At 44.8% G+C, this 26,988-nt stretch overlaps 1 long non-coding RNA gene across 1 annotated transcript; it reads left to right on the top strand.

The window, feature by feature from the left end:
* Window positions 1-7,883: 7,883 nt before the first annotated feature.
* Window positions 7,884-25,118, top strand: LOC131912944 (uncharacterized). The gene is made up of 10 exons (XR_009379761.1): window positions 7,884-7,957; window positions 8,862-9,032; window positions 13,216-13,407; window positions 14,076-14,143; window positions 14,830-15,108; window positions 19,630-19,772; window positions 21,491-21,666; window positions 22,969-23,117; window positions 23,464-24,137; window positions 24,634-25,118. It is a non-coding gene; the product is annotated as an uncharacterized LOC131912944 (long non-coding RNA).
* Window positions 25,119-26,988: the final 1,870 nt, after the last annotated feature.

Below are 26,988 nucleotides of genomic sequence, written 5' to 3'. Positions count from 1 at the left end.
AATGTTGTACCACACAACAAAGCCCATCCGGAACCCTGGACACAAAAGACACCATGAGATGGGAGTCAGCAGGTGCTCAGCACTGCCTGCCAGCTCTGGCAGAGCACCGGACCAGACACAAAGCTACTCCATCAGGACCCATGAACAGCTGAGTAAGACCAGCAGAGGGGTTTCCGGCTGAGCCAGCCCAGGTTGCTGACTAAAGAACTGTCAACAAAGAAAACAGGTATTTTCAATCCTCTTGGCCTTGGTATGGTTTGTGTGAGATACTGATATACATTTTTCTGAAATGGAAACAATTCCAAAATAAAAGTAGAACAGTAAAAATCTGTCACCTGCAATCACATCTCTGCAGTTAACTAGCGTTCACCTGCTGATAGTTCACTTCCAACGTTGCTCGCACACTCAAATTATGAGTTACAGAACTGTTTCAAAAGTTGCTCTACTTCACAGGTTCAATGCTTCTCTCCAGTACTGTTCCCATGAGTCCTTTTAAGGGGCTAAATTTCGCCCCTCCTGTGGCTTGGAGGGAAAAGGTCCCCCACAGTAGAAATGGCCTATGCTGTGCTGTGCTGAGAGAGAGAATACACCATGATGGGAGGGCGAGAGGTTACCCGAGCTGGTGGGGAGGAGTGGGTGCATCTGTGCTCCTTCCCCTCTGTCTGACACTGAGGCTGCACAATGATGATTATTTTCTCTGCATCTTTGAATGATGTTGGTGGAAACTCGCCTCATCTGTGCGAATCAAAACCTAAGCTAGCCAAGCTAGAACACTTACACAGCACTGCCTGAAACCCTCAGTAAATACTGAATGGCGCCAAAACATGCATATGGGCATTGCTGCTCTCTACTCCTGATTAGAAAAGGAGGGAGGATTGTGGTTTGAAATACTGCATGTTAGTTGACACCCTCCATGCCTTCCCCCGCTCCCTCCCTCCCTTCCTTCATTAGGTATTGAACTCAGACCTTGTACATGCTAGGCAAGAGAGCATTCCCTGAGCTACAGCCTCAGCATTCTTTCTAATCTTTAGTTCTGAGATAGAGTCTCCTTCCATTGCCCAGACTGGCTTTAGACTCACTCTGTAACCCAGGTAGGGCTTGAATTCACCACTCACCTATCTCAGCCTCCCAGGTAGCTGGGATTACAGACTTACGCTACCAGAACCAGACTTCGCATCAGACACCCCAGTTCCCAAACCACTCTAAATCTTTGTCACTTGGTTCTACCTTTCATAACAGGGAGCCAGCAAGGCCCAGAAGGGAAGGGGTCTCAAGTTTCATGGATATGTCTTAAAGATCTCTCCCATCAAAGGTGGTCAGCAGTTACCTGGAACCCTCACACTCTATGAGTGCATGTTGGGAAATACCACCCACAGAGAGATACCCTGTTGTCTGCCCTGCTAAGGGAATGAATGGCAGGCTGGATGCCTTTGCTATCTGAGTATATGCACTGCACAGCCCCACTGAGGTGTCTACACTGTTCTCCAGATGGTCTCATTTACTTAAGTCAATAGGAAATTCATGTCTCTTGTAACAGAGCAAATCTCAGCCTTAACCTTGACTGTGTACCTGCAATACACGTGCATGCACATGGGGTTGTCACATTAAAGCAAAATACCCCTCATATTCAGAACATCAGCTAGCAAGTGCATTCCTGTGGATCTTGTTTACTCAGTCCACATCAGCTTGTCTTTGCTCAAACTGGCATTCGCTTGCCTCCACGAGAATCATTAATGCCTAACAGAGAAGACAGATTTTTTGCATTCGCAAGTCAGCAAGATTTCCAAGATTGCATTCCTGAGCGGGGCCAGGACTCACCAATGTTCTCACAAACTGGCAGTTGTAATTAAGTCCTAACGAAGGACTGTCCCACACAATAGAGCTGTGAATAAGCCCTCCACGTTGAATGCATTATTGTTCCTTTTGTTTACAAACATGTACACTGTGAAAAGTGGATAATCTCAGAGCTTAGAAAACAGTGGCCCTCTAGCCTGCCTGAACACTAGTTGGTTTTCCTGGCTCTGGAAGCTCCTATCTCAAGCACCCTAGTTCCTCATGGGAAAAAAAAAAAAATCTCTTGTGTAGAGCTAGCAGGAAGGAAGTGATGATGGAGGAGGTGGCAGGTAAAGACTGTCTGCATGAAGCCAGATGGGCATCAGGCTGCCCCTAGCTGCCCCCACAATCTCTGAAGGTGCTGATGTCTTGATCATGATTGTCCCCTAACTACAAACTCACAGGCACAATATTCCTTTCCCTGCGCAGACAAATATAGCTATTTAAATGGTACATTTCAGTGTTTCTCCCGTGGAACTGCAGGGGGAAAAAGGTTAAGCAGTGGTGCCCACTCTTGCAGTTCATGTGACACATCTACACAGATCTTCCCCTCATACTACAATCCTCACGCCAACACCACCTCACTGTCATCTAATACAATTCCCTCTGATACCACCTACCTGGAGACACCATCTGACCCCACAGATTGAGGCTCAGTCCCCCTGAGCTGCATTCTACTATAGCTACACATTGGGGATTCCACGCCCCCACTCTTTGGGGTTTGCTGAAGTTGTTACACCAGGATTTGGGGGAACCCTTGACTTAGCTCTAGTATTCATGACAAAGGCTGTTGCTGAGGGTGTAGATGTGGACTTCCATGGAAGAGAAGCATGGAGCAAGGCACGGGTCAGGGTCTGTGGAGCTTCCCTGTCCTCACAGTCCAGGAGCTCTCAGACACATGTCCTTCTCAGGGTTTCTGGAAGCTCTTTCAGGTCTGCCTGATAGATAATACCATTGGCTGACCCACTCAGTCTTCCATCCCTCCTGCCTCCCCAGGCTAAAAAAGGAGGCTGAAAGCACCAGCTCTTAGCTTCTCCTCCAGTTGCTGTGATAACATACTTGGAGGAAAGCAATTGAGGGAAGACAGTGCTTATTACAGCTTATAGTTAAAGGTACAGTCCATCATGAGGGGAAGTCAAGGTGACTTGAAGCAGCTGGTCCCATCACATCCACACATCAAGAAGCAGAGAGAGATGAATGCCTACTGCCACTCAGCTCCCTTTCCCCACTTATATAGTCCAGGACCCCAGCCTAGGGAATGGTGCTGCCAACAGTGAGTGGGTCTTGCCCCCCTCACCACAATCAGGACAATGCCCCAGAGCAATTCCCAGAGGGCCATCTCCCAGGCAATTCTAGATTCTGTCAAGTTGACAAAACACTGCCACAGAGAGAAAACTAGAATTACTTGGAAGGGGGAAAAAAAAAGAATTACAATTGGCAAACACCAGTAAAGGAGACAGAAGGAAGGAAATATTACAAAAGAGTAAGAAATAAACAGAATGAAAGAACAGGGAGATTCCACAAACTAACACCTTAAAAAAGTAGAGAAACATAAACACCCAGCGAGACTGATGGAAGGAGAGATAAAAGGAGAAAAAGAAAGGTGGCACATTCCAAACTGTTACAGTTAAAGTGGAGTATCCAATCCTAGAAACAACTGGGATTTTTAAATCAGAAGACTGCATTGATGTAAAAACCGTTCATCGTACCACAATGGGTGGAAGCAAGTTAAATGGATAATTGTGTAGAAATATAAATTACAAAGAATGAAATTGGAAAATCAGAATAGACCCAGTATGTTCGTGGAATCAGACGGAATGTTCTCAGGAAAGGCATCTGGCTCAGTCACCTTGACAGCTGAGTCTTACCAGACCTTTGGATCACAAACAGACTGCCCTTCTCTTGAGTAAACCCTTCTCCCTCCAAAATAAATGAACAGAGGGAGAAATCCAGGACTGAGAGGTGCACATTGGCTCCCCAAGTCCCTGTGTGCTTTTTCGTTCTCCCCTCCTCTGCTTCCCATCCAGCCTGCTTGCTGCTCCCCAGCACAGAGTGACCCTACCTCAGGGCCTTCGCATTGGCCATTTCCCTGACCGTCACAAGGCTTATACCTGTTTCCTTCAGCTTCAGGTCTCTATCCGGTATCAGCCACTCTCCATTTATTTCTCCTGATTACTTTTCTGCATAGTGAATCACATTGTCTCTGATCATAAGTATTTATAGTGCATTTATTATTGTTTCCTCCTCTAGAATATAAACTCCACAAGTCAATGACTTTATCTTGTCTCTTGATAGACTCCAAGGTCTTAGAACAATGACTGACACGTTGTTGTCTCAAAGTATTTGTTAAATTAAGAAGGAAATCTCACTTATAAAATTAGATACCAAGATCCTGATTAAAATATTAGTGATCTGAATCCAGCAGTTACTTAAAAATACTAATAACAGAAGCATTGTGAATGAGTAACATTTATTTCTGGAATGCAAGGGAGGTGCAGCACCCAAAAACCATACTGATGAGATTGTAAAGGTTACAGGTCACACAACAGTCTCCCACCCCAGGACTTGTGAAAACCTTACGCACAACACGAACTTGACAGCTGTGATTAAAGATGTTGACATGCAAACGTGATCCTGGACCAACCACGGGGCCTTAGTTCCTCACAAAGACCCTTTTAAAAGAAGACATGTTAGAGGAGACATGAGACCATATGCAGGGGTGAGTAGGAAGGGGAAGGGAAAAAGAGGAGAGGAGAGAAAGACTGAGTTTTGATAATGCTCAACTGCTGGCTTTGAAGATGGGGGAAGTGACCACGAGCCTCGGAGTAAGTACTGGCAAGTGTAGAAGCTGAAAAGACATGAAGACAAGGTCTCCACAACCACCAAAAGGGATGTGGTAGGGCTGACTCTTGGTCTTTAAAACCTCTCACCGCCAGAAATACTGGAAAATAAAAACAGTCCTTAAATTAGCCAGGTGGTGGTGCATGCCTTTAATCTCAGCGCTCAGGAGGCAGAGGCAGGCGGATCTCAAGTTCGAGGCCAGCCTGGTCTACAGAGTGAGTTCCAGGACAGCCAGGAGAACACAGAGAAGCCCTGTCTCAACCCTCCCTAAAAAAAAAAAAAAAAAAAAAAAAAAAAGAGTTCCTAAGCCAGTGGTGATTGGTTAGAGCAGCAGCAACTGACAATAATCAATAAGGATGTACACTTGTTGAGGTCACAGCCTAGGTTGGGACCTGTCTTTCTGTGACTGGCAAGCTCATGAAATCCTGTATGGCAGCAACACTAGAGGCATTGAGGTGATGAAGGCTGGCTGGCTACTTAGAGAGTGACGTCACCCTATGTGGGTGACACTGAGGCCAGTATTCTCTCTGTATTTGCCCCTAACCACTCTGGGTTTACATGTGGCTCAGCAGCCAGTTCCCAGTTCTCTCTAGGAAAGTGAAGGTCTTGGGAAGGAAGATCTGCCCTTAGGAATCAGGACAAGCCCACCTATCGCCAAACTAACAGAGCTAAGAAGTGGTCACCTGTCACCCAACTGGCCTAACTTTTGTGCTGAGAAAATAAATTCCAAAAATGCATGTCTGTGCTCCTCGGCACCTCTTTCCACACTGTGTCTTGCTGATCAGTAGATTTTGACGATTTTTTTGCTTGGAGGTTTTTAGCAAACCCAATAAATTCATTATAGGAAATCAAATCCACCCAGAAAGAGTAACTGGGCACTGTTTCATCGTTGGGCATGCTCAAAATTGTTTCAATAAAAATCCACTTTACTTGAATTAAATTGAATCTTTGCTAGGAAATAATCCACCACCAAGCTGTCTTGAAAACTCTGTCATTGTTGGTGTGCAGCAATACTATTTTGGGTCCTGTTGATAAACTATTAACAAAACAGTTAAATGTGAAATCAGCCACATTCAGTATATATTTTTTTTTCCAAAAATGGAGAGATCCTCTGTGGACCTTTCTTCTCCATGCTTCCTCCACTCTCTTCTTCCTCTCCTTTCTGAAGAATCATTCACTAAAAGGTTAGAAGGAGGTCATTCTCTTGAACTTTTCCTGTGAAAATAATAAGGAAAATGCTGTTGTGTTATAAAATATAGCCATATTAAAGATTTGGTAAATGGAAGAAGAAAAATGCAACCCATGATCCTAGCAAACAGGAACAGTGACTGGGTGACACCCACATCATGGTCCTTGAAGAAGGTATCTTTAAGTCTATTTCCATGGGTAACCATGGAGATTCATGACCCTGTCCTTCATGACAAGCTGGGGACAGCTGATGTGAATGACAAGCCACCATACCTCCCTGGAGTGGCAGCATCTGGTTTGATGTGAGATCATTGGTTTGTTTCTACCTCTTTGTGCTCTCTCTGTTGGGCATTCCACTGTGTCCAACAACTTAATAAAAACATCGATCTCTGATTATATCCCTAGAATGAGTAGTGTTTGTACAAATGCCATTTTGTAGCCCCACACTTTGGGATGGGCGTTGACCAGAGGCCTTAGACATGTGACTCCGTCTGGTAGGCCTTCCATTACTTCACCTATTTGAATTACTTAAAACTAAAGAAAAGGAGTCAGACAGAGTAGCATACACCAGCAATTCCAGCATCTGAGAGGTGGAGGCAGGAGGATTAGGAGTTCAAGGATATCCTTGGCTACAGAACAAGTTGAGGCCAGCCTAGGCTACATGATACTCTACCTCAATAGAAACAAACAAAAAAAAATAGAAAAGGAAAGAGTTCCATTCTAAGCCCAAAACCCATACTTGTAGTAGGATTTTACAGCAGCCAAGTCCCTTCCCAGGGCCACCAAGCAGTTCACTGAGGTCCCAGTCCCAGTCCTTTCCATCATGGCCTTTGAGTTACAGAGCTCAGCATGGTAACCCTCCCATGTTTAAGCTAACTGCAAACCACTCTTTCTAATACAATATGAAAGCTTTGTGGCATTCCATTAGTTTATTAAATGTTCACGAAGCCCTGTATATGAGAAGGACAAAGATTTGGTTGTATAAATGTGAGCTCTGAATCCACAGCCTGTTTCTATCCAGGGCTTCCCCAGAACTGCACCAGCAGAAGCCTGGCTCAGAGGTCTCTGCAGGCAAGAGCAGTTGCTTAGGAACACCGTATATTCATGGAGTCCAAAAGCAATTACACTTCAGCTTTCCTGTTGGGCCAGATGAGCTGGCATATGTGGTTTTTATGATTTGGATGTGAGTTACCCTGAAAAGCCTTGTGTGCTGAAGCCTTGGTCTTCATCTAGTGATGGAAAGTGACTCAGTCGTCAGGATTCTGACCTGATCAACGAACTAACCCATTTATGGATTTTGACTGTTACTGGGGAGCAGTAACATGTCACTGGAGACATGTCTATGAAGGTATACTCACTATCTCTCCCTCTGTCCTGCTTGTTCCTAGCATGATGTTTTCTCACTATAGCCCGGGAGCAACAGAGCTGGTGGACTGTGGACTGAAACCTTGGAAACTGTGAATCACAGCAGATGCTCCCTCAGGTTGTTTTTTCAGGAACACCATCACAGAAATAAATGGCCGTCTAGCCGGTGTTGATTCCTGAGCTCTGTGGATGAAGCGGAAGACTGGGAGAAGCTGAACCAACCGCCTGTGGTGTCTAAGCGCATTGGTATCTGCTCATCCCAAATCCTAATGTTTTGGATTTTAACTTTCTGTCAACACCAACTGCTAAAACAACTCTACATGTTCACTGTGTAAGAAACTTCTAACTAGTAGTCTTAGAGAAGTTGGTTAACACGGAAACTGCGATAAGGATAACAGGAAGGACTTCCTGTGGCTTGCTAGAGATGCATGACCAGAAGTGGTGACACTAGGTGCTCACTTCAAAGACCCACTCTCTCTGAGTCTTTAAGCCACATGGACCCAATGTGAGTGTTAGCTAAGGAAGATGGCTGCTTGTTTGTCTGAGGTGCAGACCCAGAAGACAATGCGGGACCTTGTGTTTGTCCTTGTGGAGGATATTGGCGAGACATTAGCTGTAATGAGAATCACAGCATTTATTTCCTGCTGAATTATTACCTGTGTACAATCGTGCTCATCAGCTTGCTAGCTTGGTTTGAAAAATTCTGGAAGAAGATGGTGATCACTGGAAGGTGAGCCGTAGCCCTGGGGTATTTGGAACATGTTGCTGTGGCACAGCCGTAAGGCCCTCGGATGGTGTCTGAGAACTCCAAACAGCTGATGTGCAGGAGGACAGTGCACACAGAGGCTGAGCAAGTCTGGGTGTGATGTTTTCTTAGGGTCTTCTCTGGATATCGTCCAAGGGCAGCAGCTGAACTCTGGGACTCTGGGATCTCTCCTTGTTACTGCTCTTGTCCTTCGGCAGGAGATTTGGTATGTACATCCTAGAGCTATGCCCATGCCACCAGTGGGAGGTGACCAGATTTCTGTAAGACCAGGGTGGTGCTGGAGGCAGGAAGGTCTTTATAGAGTCTGCTCCTCCTTGTCCCTTAGTGTGCCTCAACTCCCTCACTCATCAAGGGGAAGGCAAAGAGGTTCTGAGTGAAGAGGTCCCACTGAGGCTGGTGACTATTTCACTCTGGAGACATGGGGGCGAACCTAGCACATGTCCTTTGCCTGGTATGTCTAAAAAGGGCTTGTGCTTTCACCATGAAATTTCAAATACAAATCACCCTCTCTTGGCACTGCCCCCAAAGGGTAGAAACGGCTCCAGTGAGGCAGAAAAAGAACAAAAGAAAACTAAGGTTATTTTTCAGGAACAGTCTCCAAACCTTGGGTAAGGGCCTTGCCCTGAGAAGGAGCGTACTCTTCCTCCCTACCTCTGTGTCCAAGCTGGGGAAGGCGGGTTTGTTGTTGTTTAAAGATGAAGTCTTCCTGTGTCATAGGCTGGCCTTAAACTCTGACCTCAAATGAGTCCCCCTAACTCAAGTCTTGACGTATCTAGGACTACAGGTCCCAGGGTCACTATACCTGGCTCCGGGGAGGATCCCCACCATTTCTTAACACCTCTTCCCTCCCCCACATTCATGCCTTCAGGAGCTGGAGAAGCCACACCTGATTCCTTCTTCCCGGGACTGACGCCCTCCTGGTATACCCTACACCAGGACCTCACGTGACTGACTTGTGCTTGGTGATTGAATCATTCATTCAGCAAACACCTCTGAGTGCCAGCTCTGTCTTTCTGAAGTCACTAGATGGGAAAGAGAGGTAAGAAAGAAGAGAGGGGAAAGGTGAAGGCTGGGGTGAGTCTGGGTACGGTTTCAACTGTACATTCAGGCTCTGAAATGCTTGGTTATGTCACCTTGCTGTAAAGGGTTCTATTTCCTTTTGAAGAATAAGATTAACACTTTCATCCTGTGGTGGTTTGAATTAAAATGGCTCCCATCGACTCATTTTTTGAATGCATACACTCTAACCCTCTAGAAAGTTGAGCCCCAATTAAATGCTTTCTTTTATAAGTTGCCTTGGTCACAGTGTTTTGTCACAGCAACAGAAGAGTAACCTAGACAGAAGTTAGTATGGGGAGTGGGCAATTGCTGTGACAAGTCTGACCATGCCGGGGTTTGGAGGAATGTGGGTGGCTTTGGGACTTTGGATTAGGAAAGTGTGAAGGCTGTGAGCAGGGCTCACTGGCCCACCCTAGGCGCTGGGAAGACAGGAGGGCTGAGAGACAGTGGACTATGGAGGCTAGCTCAAGAGGTTTCTGAGGGACAACTTTAGCAACTGGGCTAGAGACCATTCCTATGCTATTTTGGCAAAGAATACAGCTTAAACCAGGCAGGAGGGGATAGTAGGGCTGCCAGGCTCTCAACTACAAGGTAGGGTTGTATCCCCACCCAACTCTATCAGTGTCCTGTTCCTTGGGTGGGTACAGGAAATCTGCTGTCTCACCTCAATGTGCCTTGGGGGAGATGCAGATGAGATTTCCCTTACTGTGTACATGAATAGTTAGATGATTAATGGTTCGTTGAGCACTAGAGAATGGGTCTACCCTTGACTCACCTTTGCTTCAGTCCAGGCCTCTCCCAGGTCCATGAAAAGCAGCTTCTGATGTCCATAAGACCAAGGTCTGTTGGTGGGGGGTTGGTAAGTGGGAATGGAAGGCTAGTGTTTTAAAAAACTGTGTTCTGTACAACTCCGCATGATGTGACGGGGGACAGGGAGATGCCAGTAGAGTTACAGTGAAAAGAGATGTTGGGATTGAATGAATATTGGGGATAAAGCAGCAAGGTGGGAAACGTTGAGGAAGGTGTGGCTTGCATCTGGGAATGAGACCACTAAGCTGAATAGGCAAAAGCAAGGACAGGGCTCTGGGAAAACCCACAAAACCCATCTAGACAGGTTCTGATGGCTCTCATGACACCATCCTAATTGCCCAGGGTCATCCAGAAGGCATTGTTTCCCTTTCCCCTAGTAAACTTTTCAACTTTGAGTAGCTTGCCTTTATTCTGTTTTAGGTTTTCTACTGTGATAAGAACAGCATGACCAAAAGCAACTTGGGGAGGAAAGGTTTAATTGCAGCTTTCAAATCTCAGGTCACATTGTCTCTGAGGCAATGTTCAGGGCAGGAACGCAAGGGGAACCCAGAGTCAGGAGCTGATGCAGAGACCATGGAGGAGTGCTGCTTACTGGCTTGCTCCTCATGGCTTGCTCAGCCTGCTTCCTTATAGCACCTAGAACCAAGGATGGCACCACCCACAATGAGCTGAGCTCTCTCACATCAATCATCATTCAAGAAAATGCCCTGCAGGCTTTCCCACAGTCTAATTTAGTGGAGGCGTTTCCTCATTTGAGGCTCCCTCTTCCCAAATGACTCCAGCTTGTGTCAAGTTGACATAAAACTAGCTAGCACATATACTTATTTGTGGATGTAGTTATCACAGACTGAAGTGAGAATGAATGACTTCTAGGGAAGCTTTAAATTATTCTAGGAACAGAGGCCAGCAGGCCACCTGGGGTGGAGAGGGGGAGAAGAAATGGCCTCTTGGCTCTGCCTGCCCCTCCCCCACCCCCAGAAGCACTTCTCATTTTCCATGTTTGCTTTTGCATCTGCTAAAATAAACCCTGACTGTTTGCTTGTGTCCTGGTGTGAACCTGAGGCTGCTGTCATGGTTGGGGTCAAAGGGAATACAGGGGGATGCCTCTCCCTCCCCTACACAGAGCCACAGCCAGATCTTAGCTCTTCTGGGCAGGCAGTGGTGCCCACTCCCTACCTCAACTCCCCTTCTTAAGCCTGAGATGACGTAAATTTTCTTTTCAGATTGGCTATAAAGTATCTAAGGTTAAAGCCAGGCCTTCCCCAGTTATCCTCAATCCAGCAGATGGTTTAAGCTTCAATACTTTTTTAAATATATGAATTAAAATAAATTGTATGGCTAAATGAAGGAATGCATGAAGGAAATTCTCTAGGTCTAGTTTGTCTGTCTTTATTTTTTAGTGGCAGAGTTTTTATCTACCTTTCTCCTAATATATATATATATATAAACATTAATATATATATAAATATTAATATATACATATATATAAACAAAACCAACAACCTTTGTGGATGCACTTAAAAAGTACATTCTAGGCCAACAAGATGGCTCAGTGGGTAAAGGTGTCTGCCACCAAGCCTGATGACCTGAGTTTGATTCCCAGGACCTGCACAGTGGAAAGAGAGAATTGACTCTTTTAAGTTGGCCTCTGATCTCCACACACATACACCATGGAACACACACACACACACAACAAATGTAGCTTTAAAAAAAATCCATGTTTTCCTTTATTCATCTACAAAGCCCTCACTTACCACCTCCTATACGCCTTTGGCACCGAGAAGTTTACTAGTCTTCTGAACACTGCTAACTGGGAACAGCCTCAGACTGTATCAGTGCTCTGAAATCGATTCATAGACTCCCACAGTTAAGAAGGGCAGAGACAGGACATCTTAACCGAGCAACATGGTAGGGTTTTTTCCCCTACAATGAACTATATTCAGAAATGACATGTCAATAGGTTCCTAAATTTTCAAACATCCCTATGAAAACCTGAAGCCTGAATGACTTCCTTCCACCTGTCTGTCCGAACAGGTAATTATACTCTGTGTATTAAAGTCCTGTATCTTTGACCTATCCAGTGGTGGGGGAGGCAGTTTAACCTTTAAACCAAGTCATGTATACCATTTTCCTCCTAGAAAGATGAATTTATGTTATCCTGTCAAATCAGTAGCAACCTGACCTTTAAAGACATCAGTATTTCTGGGAAAAATATTATGGCTGGGATGCCTGCTGCAGTAAACAGTATTAGCTGCTCCTACCCAGTGCTGAGCCTTGCTGTGCTGTGGCTTATCAAAACAGGGGGTTGGAAATCAGTGGGGACGAAGCGCTTCTGACACACTCCACAGGGTACACAGAGAACAATGTAAATGCACCGGAGTTGGCAGCTAGATTCCTCTATTACTGTTCCTAAGATAACAGCTAAGGTGAATCATTGCCCACCCCCTCCTATCCCAAATTATTTCAAATTCTGAAGGGACCCTATTTATTTCATTGGTAGCTAGCAATTTACTTAGCTGAAGATCATTATATTTATGTGTCTGTGAAATCCTCACAATAATTACACATCTGAGCACTCTCAGATGTGCTATGTGTATCCTCATTAGTCCTATATTCGCAAGGATATTATTGCATTTCTTTTGTAGCAAACCTTCATGACGTATGGTTAAAGTGTCTGACTGGATGTGAACTTTGGTACTCATGGTTCCCTTCCATATCAAATTTATGAAACAGCAGGACAGCCAGTTCCACATGCAAATGCTTATGGAATACTGCGAAGTTGTCTTAATTTCTCTTTTCTCCCCATCACTTCAGTGCCTCAGCCCTGGAAAATATTGTATTGGGCAGCAGGGAGAACAAACCTAGCTGAGATCTGAAATTACTCAAGGAGCTTACCAAAAAGTTCCATAATGGGAAATATTTATAGGGCCGGGCGCTTCCTTCTGAGCGATAAAGTCGTGAAAGGCGGAGTGGGAGGCAGGGTTTGTCATTTCTAGTGTTCTCAAGCAAGTGTCCCTGGTTGAGTTCCGGGTAATTCCAAGGCTGCTTGGTTTATCTGAAAGGTCTATTTTGTGGTTTTGAAGTCAGAGATTTGAAAGGGAACAGCCTGGTGGTTTGGCTCATTTCTGCCTTCTCCTGTTTATTTCAGAAGAGCTTGCTATTATTATAGACACAGTGGTTCACAAAACAACTCTAACCTTGATAGCAAATAAAAAAGGGTTCTCTTTCCTGTGCAAATCTTCTGAGATAACAGGACGGTTTTTGTGAAAAAGAACATAGCAGAATACTCAAGCCCATATTCTGGAGGTTTCCAGTGGCCTGGCAGTGCTTTGACAGATCTCTTTAATACACAGGTCACTGGACTCTCGTGTGGCTCTCACTCAAATAGTAAGTTCCTTGAGAATGTGGACAGTGTCTGCTCATGTGCACCTTCATCTCCTTGATACCCAGGGCAGTGCCCCGCACAGAGTAAATGCTCTGAAGTACTTCCTGAATAAATGTGACGGATAGTGTTACCAGTCATCTTGATAATCTGGAATCACCAAGTAGGTGAACCTCTGGGCACACCTGTGGGGACTGCATAATCGAGGTAGGAAGACTCACCCACTGTGGGTGGTGTCATTCCCTGACCAAGATACAGAACTTGTACTAAGATGGAGAGAGTAAGTAGTGCAAGAATGTATGCATTAATTCATTGCTCTCTGCCATTGGCTGGATGTAACACCAGTAGCCTCTTCAAGTTCCTGCTGCCTTAACTTCCCCACAACAATAGACTGTAACCGGGAATTGTGAGCCAAATAGACCCTTTCTCCTTTAAGTTGCTTTTGTCAAGGTGTTTTATGATAGTAACAGGAAAAGAAATTGAACAGTAATATGTGGCTGAGGGAGGCCCTCTGAGCCAGCTCTGTGTCCCATCCATAACCCCATCTTATATTTGATGTGTCAAAAGCTAAGTCATATGTATTCCTCATATAAGATTGAAGTCAGAAGGAGAAACCAAAATTCTAGACCCATTAGATACCATCACACTCCTTTATCCATGAAATTACATTCGATTCAGCATCTACCGGGTGCAGGGAACTGTGCCAGACACAGGAGCAGCCATGAGGAACAAGTCATATAGATTGGGACCCTTGAAGATCTCATAGTCTGATGGGCAAAGAGAAGAGCCTTTTTTTTTTTTTTTTTTTTTTTTTTTTTTGCAAACCCCTAGGAGACCACTGAAGATATCTGAGGACAGAAAAAACAGACTAGAAATATGCTCACAATGGAGGGAGAGAGGTGTGTGTCTCCTGCTTCTATTGCTGTGAATCAACCATCCAAAGCTTGCTCCCTTAGGAGGCGTTCTGTGGGGTTCAACCATCTATATCTCTTCATGGCGATGAGTTATGGTTAGGATACAAAGTTCCCCCTCCAAAGGCTTAGATACCTTCTGATGGGCTTTTGAGAAGTTACTGAATTATGAGGACTCTGAGCTCATCAGTACAAGATTAATCTGTGGGTGGAATTGTAATTTGATGACATTGTGAAGTGTGGAAACTAGGAAATGAGTCCTGTTCGGAGGAATCAGATCACTTTATAAGCAGGGCACTGAACTGAAGGACATACTTTTTCTTCAGCCAGTTGCTCTCTCTCTGTCTCTCTGTCTGTCTCTGTCTCTGTCTCTCTCTCTCTCATCATCCCCTCCCTCCTTTCCTCCCTCTCTCCCTCCTACTCCGCTCTAGCACATTTCCATCCATTATTCTCTGACTCACCACACAGCCCCAGGAGCAATGAAGCCAAGTGACCATGAACTGAAACTTCCAAAACCCTGAGCCAACCCCTTTCTTTCCTTCCTCTAAATTGTTTGTGTGAGGTATTCTGTCACAACAATGCAGGGTGATCAATACCAAGAGCCTTCATTGAGGCTGTGTATTTGTTAAAACTCATCAAATTGTACATCAAATGGCATATTATTTTTGTTTCAGAAAAAGACAGAACATAATAAAATAACCAAAAATAGAGGCTGAAGACAAGAGCTGTCGTGCTCATAGATGTATGGAGGAGTAACCTGGAACTCGAGCTGCATTAAGTCGATGGACTGGAAGTGACCATACAGTTGAAAAGTTGAGTCTTATTCTTGGGTGCCGGAGACCAATGAGGAAAGGCTCACCTGGATCACCTCCTGGGATGCCTCTCTGTTCTACAGATCCTTTTCTGGGCCAAACAGTGCCACCTCTGCTGTGGATGCTGGGCATGCATTTAAGGTAATGCTCACACAACCCTGCCCTGTTAGCATTGCAAAGTGGGAAGACAGAGTGTAAACAGTAAACACTACTAACAAGTAAATGAATGGTATGTTAGAGGCAGCACATGCACAGAATAGAAATTTAAGTAGGATGAGGGGGGTTGGAGGATAGTCTCTGCGAAGCTGTTTGCTGGCTGTGGATAGTCTTGATAATCTGTTTTGCCAGTCTGGTGATGGAAATGGCTTTAATTATGTTTCCCTGATTGCTAGCGGGAGCTGAGTGTCTCTTAAGAAGTGTGGCCAAGATTGCTATCTGGTTCCCAACTGCTCTCCCTTTTCTCAAGCACGGTTTGACTCCATCTCCCAGCCTCTCCTGCAGTTAGCTGTGGCCTTGGAGTTCCAACCAATGGATATTATCAGAAACTCTACACCATTTCTTGGTCTAACCTGTGAAAACCTCTTCAGGATGATCCTCTTTTCCTTTTTCAACCACCAAGTTTCCTAACGCAGCTTAGAAATATGTCTCTGAGACTCCAACCAGAGACCCCAAAGACTGTGAAATTCAGAACCGTATGCTCCCCTCAACAGCCTAGAACACTTGCCCTAGTTATTTAAGCAATAAACTTGTGGTCAAGTCTTTAAGTGGCAGTGGCAACCTTATCTGTGCTAATTCTGTGATCAAGGACCTGACAGGAAGCAGCTTAAGAACATTAGATAGGAGTCATGCCATCCATTGGCTTACAATTTCCCCCCCATAATACAAGACTGGTACCCTCTGGTTCAATTCCCAGTAGAATCTCTGTTCCCTTCTGGAGCTTAGTGATCCCCGACTTTATTTCCACCTGTGTTCTAGTCTTCCAAATTCCCACCAGAAGTGCCTGTGAAGTTCTGCTTACAGCACTCTAGCACTCTCTCACACGCAGCTTCAAACTTTTCTGCATTCCTCCCGTAGACCAGTTCCAGAGTCCAACAAACTACAGAGCAATAAACCCACGTCTCTCCCTTACTTTGCTTGTTGCTGTGACAAAATCGCTAACAAAAACCAACGTAAGGCAAGAAAGACTGGTTTCCACTCATAGTCTGGAGTCCCTCATAGCGGGGTGGGATGATGACAGGAACGGCTTGGTCCTGGCACTGACCACCAAGCAAAGCAAGGAAGACTTCCGGCATTCTTCCGAACGTCTCCCTTTTCATTCTGTCTGGAATCTCAACTCATTGAGTGTTCCCACCTCCCATTCAGGGTTGTCTGTTTTTCCCTCTTAGTTAAACCTCTCTGGAAACGTCCACCCAGAGGTGCATCTCCCAGGTGATTCTAAATCCACCTTGTCAGCAATGTAGATTAACCATCCCACTGTCCCAAGCAACATAATGTGTCTATCAGCCATTTAGTTCCTCTTCTCTAAGGATTTCCCGCTCAGACCCTTCACCAGGCTTAGTCTACGGCGTTCTTTTGTTGTTATTTACATATAAGACTCCTTCATATCTTGTTACTAACAATGTGTTCCATGGGCCAGCAGCGTCAATTCACATATCCACCTGTGATGCCCAGACACACTCAAGTGGAGGATGCACTGCCTCAAAGGTTCTGTGATGAATTTTCCTTTTTCTAACAGCCTTGAATTCATTACTTGTGCTATTTTCTAGGTTCTTAGAAATACTTATTTAATATTCATATGTGGGTATGGATATAATGTGTCTGAATCCAATTCACCCCATTCCCTCCCCTGCAACAGCTGGGACTGCATTCACAAAATTTATTGTTTGTTTTTGTTTTTTTTTTAAACTCTAGGCTTAGTATATCTTGTCATTTAAGACATTGTTCTGTCTGAGGTCATGTGGCTATCATGCTGTATTTCCTTCTAAACCACTTAGTTTTTCCTTCCACCTGTTGCTCTTGCCCCTGGGATCTGTGATTGTCAGGGGTGGACTGTGATGCTCTCATTTTATTTTTCTCATATGGATAATCAGTGACCCTGAGCTGCCCATTGACTTCTCCATCCACTCTCCTCTGATATGTGGTGTGAGCCCAGTCCCAGGCAGTCTCTCGAGTTTCCACACGTGACTGATTTATGTCTCTGGCCTCCCAATTTGAATTTTCCAGTTGTGTGAAGTGTTTTCCTTCCCATTTAGCATGTATTGTGACCATTCTCCCACATCATCAGGTGCCCTCAATGATGTAAATTTTAATGGCTGCCCATCACTCTGTCCTATTTGATGCTGTTAGACCGTTACCATGTTCTCAGTTTTACTCTGTTGTGAGTGATGCCTAAGTTAAGATCCCTCACTTCATCTCTGCACATTGGTTTACCTAAGATAAATTCTTTAAGTAAAATGACCAAGCAAGCATACTTCTAAAGCATTTGATGGACACTGCCAAATTGCCTCCCAGGAAAGTTACACCAATTTGTATTCCCACCTGCTTCTGGCCGCTTTCCTCAACATCTTAATGTCTCAGCACTAAATCTCTGCTGATTTCATCAGTAAAAATAAATGAAGAAATAAAAGCACATGACTGTTTTAATTCATGTGTCTTTGATTTCCACCAAAGGCAATTCTTTCTTTCTGCTTATTGGCCTTTCATATTGACTTATTTGGGCATGCACGTGAGACTTCCTGTCTTAAATCCATTTTTTTTTTTTTTGAGAGAGAGAGAGGAGCTATTTATTGATGGACAAAGCTCTTTGTATATGAGATTTGTAACTCTTGCCCCTGTTTGTTGTGGGGTTTTTCATGTGTGTGTGTGGTTTTGTTTGTTCCTTTTTGCAATTTGCACTCTGCCTTTTGCTTTTGCTGATAGCATTTCCTCAGTGCAGAAACTTTAGCAGTAATAGAGTCAAATTCAGCAGGGCTTTCTTTAAAAACATGTATTGCATTTAAAATTGTATTTAGTGTCTCTGTGTGCCCATGTGTGAGAAGGCCAGAGGACAACTGTAGGAGCTGGTTTTCTCTTCCACCCTGTGCGTCCTCAGTACAGCACTCAGTTACCAGGCCAGGGGACAGCGCTTGCCTTCCCCTCCTGAGCCATCTTGCCACTCCCAGGAATGCTGTCTTTAGTATGATGGTTAAAAAAAGAAAAAGAAAAAGAAAAAAGAAAAGAAAAGAAAAATAAGTAAGCCCTATTCCCCCACACAATTATCCCTCTATGTTTTCTTTCTATTTCTTTAGATTTTTTTTTTTACTTTATTTTAATTCGTTTCTTAGTTTCACTCTGCTCTCAGTTGGTGCATTGTGCCTTTCCCCCACCTCCCCTGGCTGGACCCCCCTGTGACTCTCACAGAGCACCATTTACCTCTCTACCTCACACTTTGCACAATGGCCAAGTGTTCCAGTTATGCATGTCTTTCCTAAAGATTCGTGTCCTGTTACACTGTGAAGCCCTATGGAGGTAAGTGTTCTCTCTCTTCCCACGGTTGTATTCCAGCATGCATCCAAGGCACCTGCCTCTGCACCTGCGCTCCCACTCAGACACCTGAAGACTTCTGTTTCCACCAGCCCTTGCTGCAGCTGTTTAGCTCAGCTAGGACACACAGAGACATAAGTGTATATACTCACACCTGTGAGAGCGAACATATAGTGTGCATATAGACACAAGCGTATGCAGGCATATGCTTGAGTAAATATACTGCAGACATATAGCAGTAAGCATATAAGTGTGCGTATACACACATGTTTACATACTTTTATCATTGTACAGTGGCAACCTAGGTACCCCCACTGTGAGTTTGCAACCAGGCTGGGCTCTGATACGGTCACTCTTCATCTTGTTCTCTGACCCGCAGTTGGTTTCTAGGCAATCCTCCTGGGCTTATCAGCCACCAAGCACAATATTTAAAAGGAAGGTAGAGACAAGCAAATTCCTGGGGATCACTGGCCAACCAGCCTTGTCTAGTTGGCTCGTTTTAGGCCAATGCCTCAAAATACTGGTCAACCACATGCCAGGGCAGGCCCCATGCTTGAGTGCAATTGAACAACACAAACTGGACCCTATGGGAAAAAGAAAGACAAAAACTCTAAGTTGAGTGGGTATGGAAGTGAGGGTAGATATGGGAGGAGTTAGGGGATGGATATGATAAAAAACATCATTGTGTGACGTTTTCAAAGAATTAAGAAAAATACTACTTTAAAAAGTTAAAAAAAAAAAAAAAAGGTGTCTGTCACCTGAGGAATTACATCCAAGGTTGTCTTCTGACCTCACCATGCATGAATACACACTTGCACCTGCACCTGCATACTCATGTCAACCTACACATACATGAACATAAACATACAGGACCACAGACAGACAGAAAGAAATATACCGATTCTGTCTAAAGTCATCCAACTCAACAAATCCTCCCCAGCGTTAGGTACTTAAATTGTGGTACTAAACTCTTTACTCCTTTTGTGGTGAGCAGTGGGCTTTGTTGCTTCAGTGTGCTGCTCTCTCTAAAGAATGTCTCTTCACTGGGCCACGACCCATTTGTAATCTGTCTCTTGATTGTCTGTCCATTCTTTCTCCACTTCCTCCACTGACCGTTCCCTGTTTTCCTCTGACACCCAGGGAAGATGTGCTGAGCCTCCATTTGTCTGACCCTGACCCTGAGTGTGGGGAATGTGGATCAGGAAGAGATAGAGGGGAACTTACAGCACCCCTGGAGCCCAAGCATAACCTGGCAGCCAGTGACCATCGCTGTGAGGAAGCAAGTATGCACTATTTCTTTTCATATGACAAAAGTTATCATTTTAACCATCTTGTATGTGTATGGTGCTTGAGATGGACTCCATGGCCTTGTGCATGCCAGGCAAGTGCTACTGCTGAGCTACAGCCCCCATCTTAACAATTTCTCAAGGTCCACTTCAGCAGCACATTCACATCGCTGTGTAACCTGTGCCCAGAACTGTTTCATCTTGTAAAACTGAACTTCTGTCCCCATGGCAACAAAGCTTTCTGTGTCACTTTCCTCAGATGCTGCTGACCAGCCCTCTGCTGCCCATCCCTGTGGAGTTGGCTACTCTGGGACCTGTTACATGGAGAATCACACAGACATCTTCTCTCTGTGTAATTTACTTCACTTAATATGGTGTCCTCAAAATTCTTTCATATTAGAGGAGGTGTCAGAATGCCCTTCCTTGTTAAGGCTGAGTAATATTCTTTTACATTGCAGACCATGTTTTGTTCACCTGTTCACCTGTCAAAACTTTGTGACTTTTTCTTACCTTCTGGTTATTGTAGACAAAACTACCATGCCAATGGTTTCATGGGCATCTTCTGGGTATATATCCGAAAGGCTATCTTGGAACAGGCAAACTTCCAGAATCATGTGGCAGTTTTATTTTTAACTTTTGGGAGAAGCATTGTGCTGGTTTTTATAGCAGCTGTACCAGTTTCCATTCCCACAAACTGTGCACAAGGGGGTCAGCAAGATGGTTTAGGAGGTAAAGGTGCTTGCTGCCAAGCCTGAGAACCTGAGTTCAAACCCCAAGACCTACTGGATGGAAGAAGAGAGCTGACTCCAAGAAGTTGTCCTCTGACCTCCACACATGCACCACATGCATGCTTGTGAGTGCGAAGGTGTGTGCACACACACGCGTGCACAAACCTTACACACAGGTGTACATGCACACAAATGAAGACACACATATAGACTCACATACTAAGTCAATCAGTCTCTCAATCAATAAAGTAAATATCTGTGATAAGAACCCATCAATGGGATTAGCCAAGTCCCAATGGATGAGAAGGCTGTGTGGGTCCCTGATCCACCCCGTCCTGCACCTGTGCTGAGATCCTGAGGTGTGGGACCCTGAAGGGTCTGACAAAGCAAGGCTGAAGTGAGTCTGGAAAGAAAAGCATTTTCTGTCCCTTCCAGCTCTCGAAGCCTTGCTGTGAATATTGTATCAGCAAATATGTACCCAGAGGTTTAACAACACATTAAGAAAGGATTGGGTGTAAATTGTTCGGAATAGCTGTCTAGGCAGTGTGAATCTACAATCACCTCTGTGCTTTGGGTCTGGAAGTCTGGGGATGTATTTCCTGGGACCAGCCTATTCTCACCCCAGAGTAGGTGCATGTATGAGAATCTGCAGAATTAAGACACGTGGGAGTTGGAAGCTTTCTTCCTTTTTTTGTTTTGCATTTTGGGGCAGGGTCTCATGTAGATCAGGCTACCAGTCTGTCCTTGAACTGACTATGTAGCTAAGGCTAACCGTGAACTCCTGATCCTCCTGCCTCCGCCTCTGAAGTGCTGGGATTAGAGGTGTGTAACAACATGTCTGGCTCTGTGGGAGGCTTTGTCAGACATCTTCTTTCCTTCTTGCTGACAATTCTTACATCACTGCTTTCAGAATTTTCTCCCCTGCTTTTAGATTCTCAGCAAACTTTGCATGCCCAACTCCCTTCCCTTTTCTGTCCATTGTTACAGGCTCAAAGAGGCAAGCTCATTTCAGTGTTTATGGAAGCAAAACACGCCCAAGCTGTTGAATACCCGGATCTTCTCCAAAGACCTCCGGGCAGGTCACTAATGAGCCAGTGGAAGCAGAGGCCAAGGATGCCTCTGTGAACATCAGCAGGAAGTTCCACCTGTGAGCCAGGGCAAGTGTGAGTCCGCACAGGATGAACTTCTAGGCAAGCTGTTGAGGGTCTGAAAAATGGAAGGATTTGGTTCTCAATACTGTCCTGTGAGAGATCAGCTGTGCCAGGCGAGGTGGAGTGGGCCCCTACTAGTCAAGCTGAGTAGTAGCCAGTTAGGGAGTCCATCTGGTCCTGGGGTGTCCTCTTACACCTTGTTCCTGTGGGTTGAGCATGAGGAATGACTGTTCCCCAAATATTCGTAAGGCATAGAAGTCTGCAGCTGTTTTCTAAAGGTATGAAAACATAGAAGAAATCACAGATTTTGCTAGAGCATCGTCCACTAGACTCGGGGAAGTGAATGGCACAGAGCATTGGGGGAGAGAGGCCAAAGACAGAGGATCCCCTCCAGCAAGCAAACTCTGGGATCTAAGAGCAAGCCACCTTTGTGCATAGAAAGATAAGAGACAGGTCCGAAGGCACAGAAACTCTAGGAGCCCAACAGCCAAGGAGGTCACAGTGACCTTGATGCTTAGAGGACAGCACACACAAGCCAAAAGCAGCTTCCATGGGACAGACATTTTAGATGGCGATATCTTACAATGCGGTAAGGGTCCCATCTCTTCCACAGAGGCCACGCTGACCTCCCTTGTAGGATGCCAGCTCAGCACCCACTAAGCTCTTCTGATGTGGGCCATCGGTGAGCATCCAAATCTCCCGGCAGATGGGGCATTATGTGGTCAGATATACCCTGTTCAGTACTCTTTCAGAGTTGCTATAGTACTAATACCAAGTAAACACTCAGCTAAACTCAGGTCAAAGCAAGAGAAATGGAGGATAGTTTCACTCTTCCTTCACTGGTTCGCTCTTTATGTTCAATGAGGTCAGAGGGCTGCTGAAGGGTTTGGGTGGAGGATAGACAGTTGTCCAGACTTATAGTAAGATTCAAGTTCAGGTTATTGCGATGTCCTTGCTCAGCTTGATTTAGCTCTAAGATACTCGTTTCCACTTGGGGGTTGGAAGAACGGTACAGTCAAACTCCTGTGGTATTTTCTCTTTTAAAAAGACAAATGGAGGCTGGGGGTGGGGGGTCTGGCTCATCTGGCAGACTGTTTGCACAGGGCTCTGCGTTAATGCCTCAGTGTCATGTAAGCTGGATGTTGTGACTCACAACTGTAACCCCAGCTTTTAGGCAGTGAGGATGAGCAGGATCTGAAGGTGATTCTCAGCTACATAGCAAATTTTAGATCAGCCTGGGATATATAAGACAAAGTGGGGCAACACCAACAGGAAGGTTTAATACAGCATAGTTGTTACAAAATGTTAAATTAGGGGCTGGAGAGACCGCTCAGTGAGAGAGAGTACTGGCTGTTCTTCCAGAAGACAGGTTCTATTGCCAGCACCCACATGGCTGATTCCAAGTGTCTGTAACTCTAGTTCCAGAGGATCTGATGCCCTCTTCTGGCCTCTGCAGGTAACAGGTAAGCCAGTGGTAGACTATCTGCAGGCAAAACTCCCATATATGTAAAAATACATTAAATAGGAACTTTCATGAAACATGAAACTAATTTGAACAACTTTATTGAGATATAATTTTCACAATGTACACATATATGCAATATAAACATAGTGTACACATACAACTTAATATAATCCCTCACTCAGAGCAAGACTTAGAACATAGCAGCATCCCAGAGGTCCTGGGCTTAGATTCCAGTGCTCAACCCAGATGCAGAAGCCCTTTGGCCACAGAGACACTCTATGTACATCCCAAGCTTGGTTTCCCATCTCCAGTCTTCTCAGCTCCCTGTGGTCATGCTGTTCTAGACACACTGTGTGCTGCCCAGATCCTCTTCTGGAAGGAACCACTAGCCAGTGAAATATCAGACACATCTCCAAGGACTGCACCTTCAGAGACCTAGGTCTCTTTCCAGGGAGCTTCACAGCCAAGGATGGTCAACGTCAGATACTTCTACCTCTTTGTTACCCTCCTCTCCTCATTCTTACCACAGGCTGGTCCCATTGCCTCCCTGGTAAATAAACATCCTGCAACCTGGGCCTCCACCTCAGGCTATCCATGGGATGTGACCTACGGTTGGATTGACTCTCTTCAACTCTATAGCCTTCATTTCCTCTAGATAGATGGCTCTGAGCCCTCTAGGTCCAAGTGAGGTCCCGGCTGCTCCCAAGTGTAAACAGAGCAGCCATTACTCTCCGTACATCCCCAGGTACTGTGCTTACAAAGCTCTTTTGTGTTTAAAGTCTCATCTGCTCACTCATGTCTTTTCCCTAATGACATGGTGGAGCACCAGCTCAATGTGGGAGTGAAGAGATAAGGAAGAAAATAGCTTTCCCTTCCTCGGAGAACTTGCAGCCCAGCATAGCAGGCTGATGCCCATCCACTGAAGTCTCCCAGGTACTAAGGGTCACCATGTGGAGGTCACAGAAGCCATGAAGTGGAGCAGAGCATATGGCAATCGAGGACAGTTTCTGGGAGAGAGGTGTGTGGTATTGTGTTTCCCAAAATATTGTGCATGCTAATAAACTTATCTGGGGTCAGAGACAGAGCAGCCACAATATTAAACATAAAGGATAGGCAGTGGTAGCACACGCCTTTAATCCTAGCATTCCAGAGGCAGAAATCCATGTGTTCAAGGATACAGCCAGGCATGGTGACACACGCTTTTAATCCCAGGGAGTTAGTCTTTAATCCTAGGGAGTGATGGCAGAAGACAGAAAGATATATAAGGCGTGAGGACCAGGAACTAGACGCATTTGGCTGGTTAAGCTTTCAGGCTTTGGAGCAACACAGTTCAGCTGAGATTCATTCTGGATGAGGACTCAGAGGCTTCCAGTCTGAGGAAACAGGACCAGCTGAGGAATTAGCAAGGTGAGGTGGTTGTGGCTTGTTCTGTCTCTGATCTACCATCATTCACCTCAATACCTGCCTCAGGTTTGATTTTATTAATAAGAACTTTTAAGATTCATGCTACAGAGGTGGCTGTGTAGAACCTGGAACTAGCAAGTGGAGAGCAATCAACACAGCACTGGGCCTGATCCATTCTACCCCACATACTTCCCACAGTGCATCACTGCACACAGGAGGGTCTATTGATCTAAGCCAGGGGGCGAGGGTGGGAGGAGCCCAGTGGGTTCTGCTTCCCTCTAGGACTGCCTTCCTCCCTCTGCATCATCGGCTGGGGTCCAGGAAGTTGAGCTGGGCAGACAGAGGAGTGGAAGGGAAGGATGGAAGTCCCAAGTGATAGGTGGTAGGATTCCAGCTAATGAATGTTTGATCTTGGCAAACTGCCCCAGATTCCACTTCATGCCCTGGACTAACTAAATCTTCCTTTGCTACTCTCCAAAGTCAACACAATTTTCTAAAGTTTGTAACTTTGGTAGAAGAACTTAGAGAAATAGATGAAAACAAAACACATGTAAGTAAGCTGTTAGCCCTTGACTGTATTTGGGGCATACTGATGCTGGGGGAATAGGGGTGGAGGGAGGGGCAGAATGTAAAGGCCAAAGGGTATGGTTGGATACACTTTTTGAAGAACACACCTGGAAAGAAGAACAATGAACATCGGTTGTGTTTCAAGATGCCACAAAGATGAAAATAGATCTTGGCTATTTATCAAATTAATCACCCTATAATCTCAAGACAAATGGGATTCCTAGGGCAATATTCAGCTGGTAATTTAATACCCAAGTTTTTCTGATCAATAAACCATTGGCCTGTTAGAATATTTAAGTCATGCTTAAAGTCATTCAGGAAAAAAAAAAAAAACTATTAACTTAAATTCTTTTAAAGCATGCCTTTAATTTAAAATGCCATTTTCTATTTAAGCATTGCATTTTGCCTTATTTTAAAACAAACCTGATCTTAATTTTAGTAAGAAAGATTAAAATGAATATTTTGTGTCTGAAATAACATAATTCATTGTCTTTTACTCAGCAACTATTTGAGTGCCTACATTACGTTTCACCATGCTGTAGAAGGACAGAAGGCACCATTCACGCTGGGTTATCAGGAAGTGGTCCAGGTCTGGGTGAAGCTCTGGAGATGGGGTGAAACAGAGCCCTGGCAGCTATGGAAATGAGCTCAGGGCCCCCTGAGTGCTCAGAGAAGGCAATCAACCTTCTTCTAGAGCATTGGTTCTCAGCCTTCCTAATGCTGCAGCCCATTAATACAGTTCCTCATGCTGTGACCCCAGACCATAAAATTATTTTCATTGCTGCTCCATAACTGTAATTTTGCTACTGTTATGAATCATAAGGTAAATATCTGTGTTTTCTCATGGTCTTAGGTGGCCTCTGTGAAAGGGTTATTCAAGCCCCAGAGGGGTCATGACCTACAGGTTGAAAACTGTTGCTCTCAAGTATTAAAGCCACAAGAGACTCTTCAACGCTTATTCAAATGAAAATTCAAGAGTCAAGTCTGAGGCTAGAGAGCTTGCTTTGCAGTCATCTGAATTTGTGATCCCCAGAACCTACATTTTAAAGAATGTCACACACGATGGCACATGTTTTTAATCCCAGTGCTGGAGTTAGAGTCAGGTGAATCCTTAGGGCTCCATGACCAGACAGCCGAACCTCCTTGGTGAGCTCCTGACCTATGAGAGATCCTGTCTCAAAAAAAACAAGATGGGTCTGGAGCTCAGTGATAAAGTACTGCTCCCACCCTCCACCCCACACACAAATATCCTGTTGTATTATGGGCTGGTGAGATGGCTCAGAGATTAAATGTTCCTGCCACCATGCCTAACAGCCTGAGTTAGGTCCCTAAGACCCACAGGGTGAATGGAGAGAACTGCCCCCCTTTGGTTGTCCTCTAACCTCTACACTCATGCTGTGGTTTGCATGGATGTTCTTGAATGTGTACCCATCACACATACACACACACACACACACACACACAATAATGTAATTTAAAAAAAAGGAACAAATGGACAGCTTCTGAGGAGCAGTATCGAAGCTGACTCTGGCATCTACCCCATCACACACACACACACACACACACACACACACACACACACACACACACAAGGAAAATACTGTCCGGACAATCCAAATGACTTTCTTGTCATACTTTTCTGCCTGTACAAATGTAGTGTGTGTACACTACACTCCTGGGTTAAATGTTATTCAAGTTATTGGTACCTTTAAAAAAAAATGGGGTGGGGTAATAATAAAATGTGTCTGAAACCGTGCAGCGATAAGAAACATTTGTTGTGTTGAAAGGGAACAAAACTACATGTGCTCTGTTTTACGATCGAGACCCAAAGAATTGCCCTTATAAAAACATCTGACGTTTGTGTGCTGGTCTTGGGAGGAAGCAAGGCTTGCGAGAAT

The sequence above is a fragment of the Peromyscus eremicus genome, chromosome 1, assembly GCF_949786415.1.
Source record: "Peromyscus eremicus chromosome 1, PerEre_H2_v1, whole genome shotgun sequence".
Classification (NCBI taxonomy): Eukaryota; Metazoa; Chordata; class Mammalia; order Rodentia; family Cricetidae; genus Peromyscus; species Peromyscus eremicus.
The sequence above is the reverse complement of the archived record's forward strand: the minus strand, read 5'-3'. Positions and strand labels throughout refer to the sequence as shown.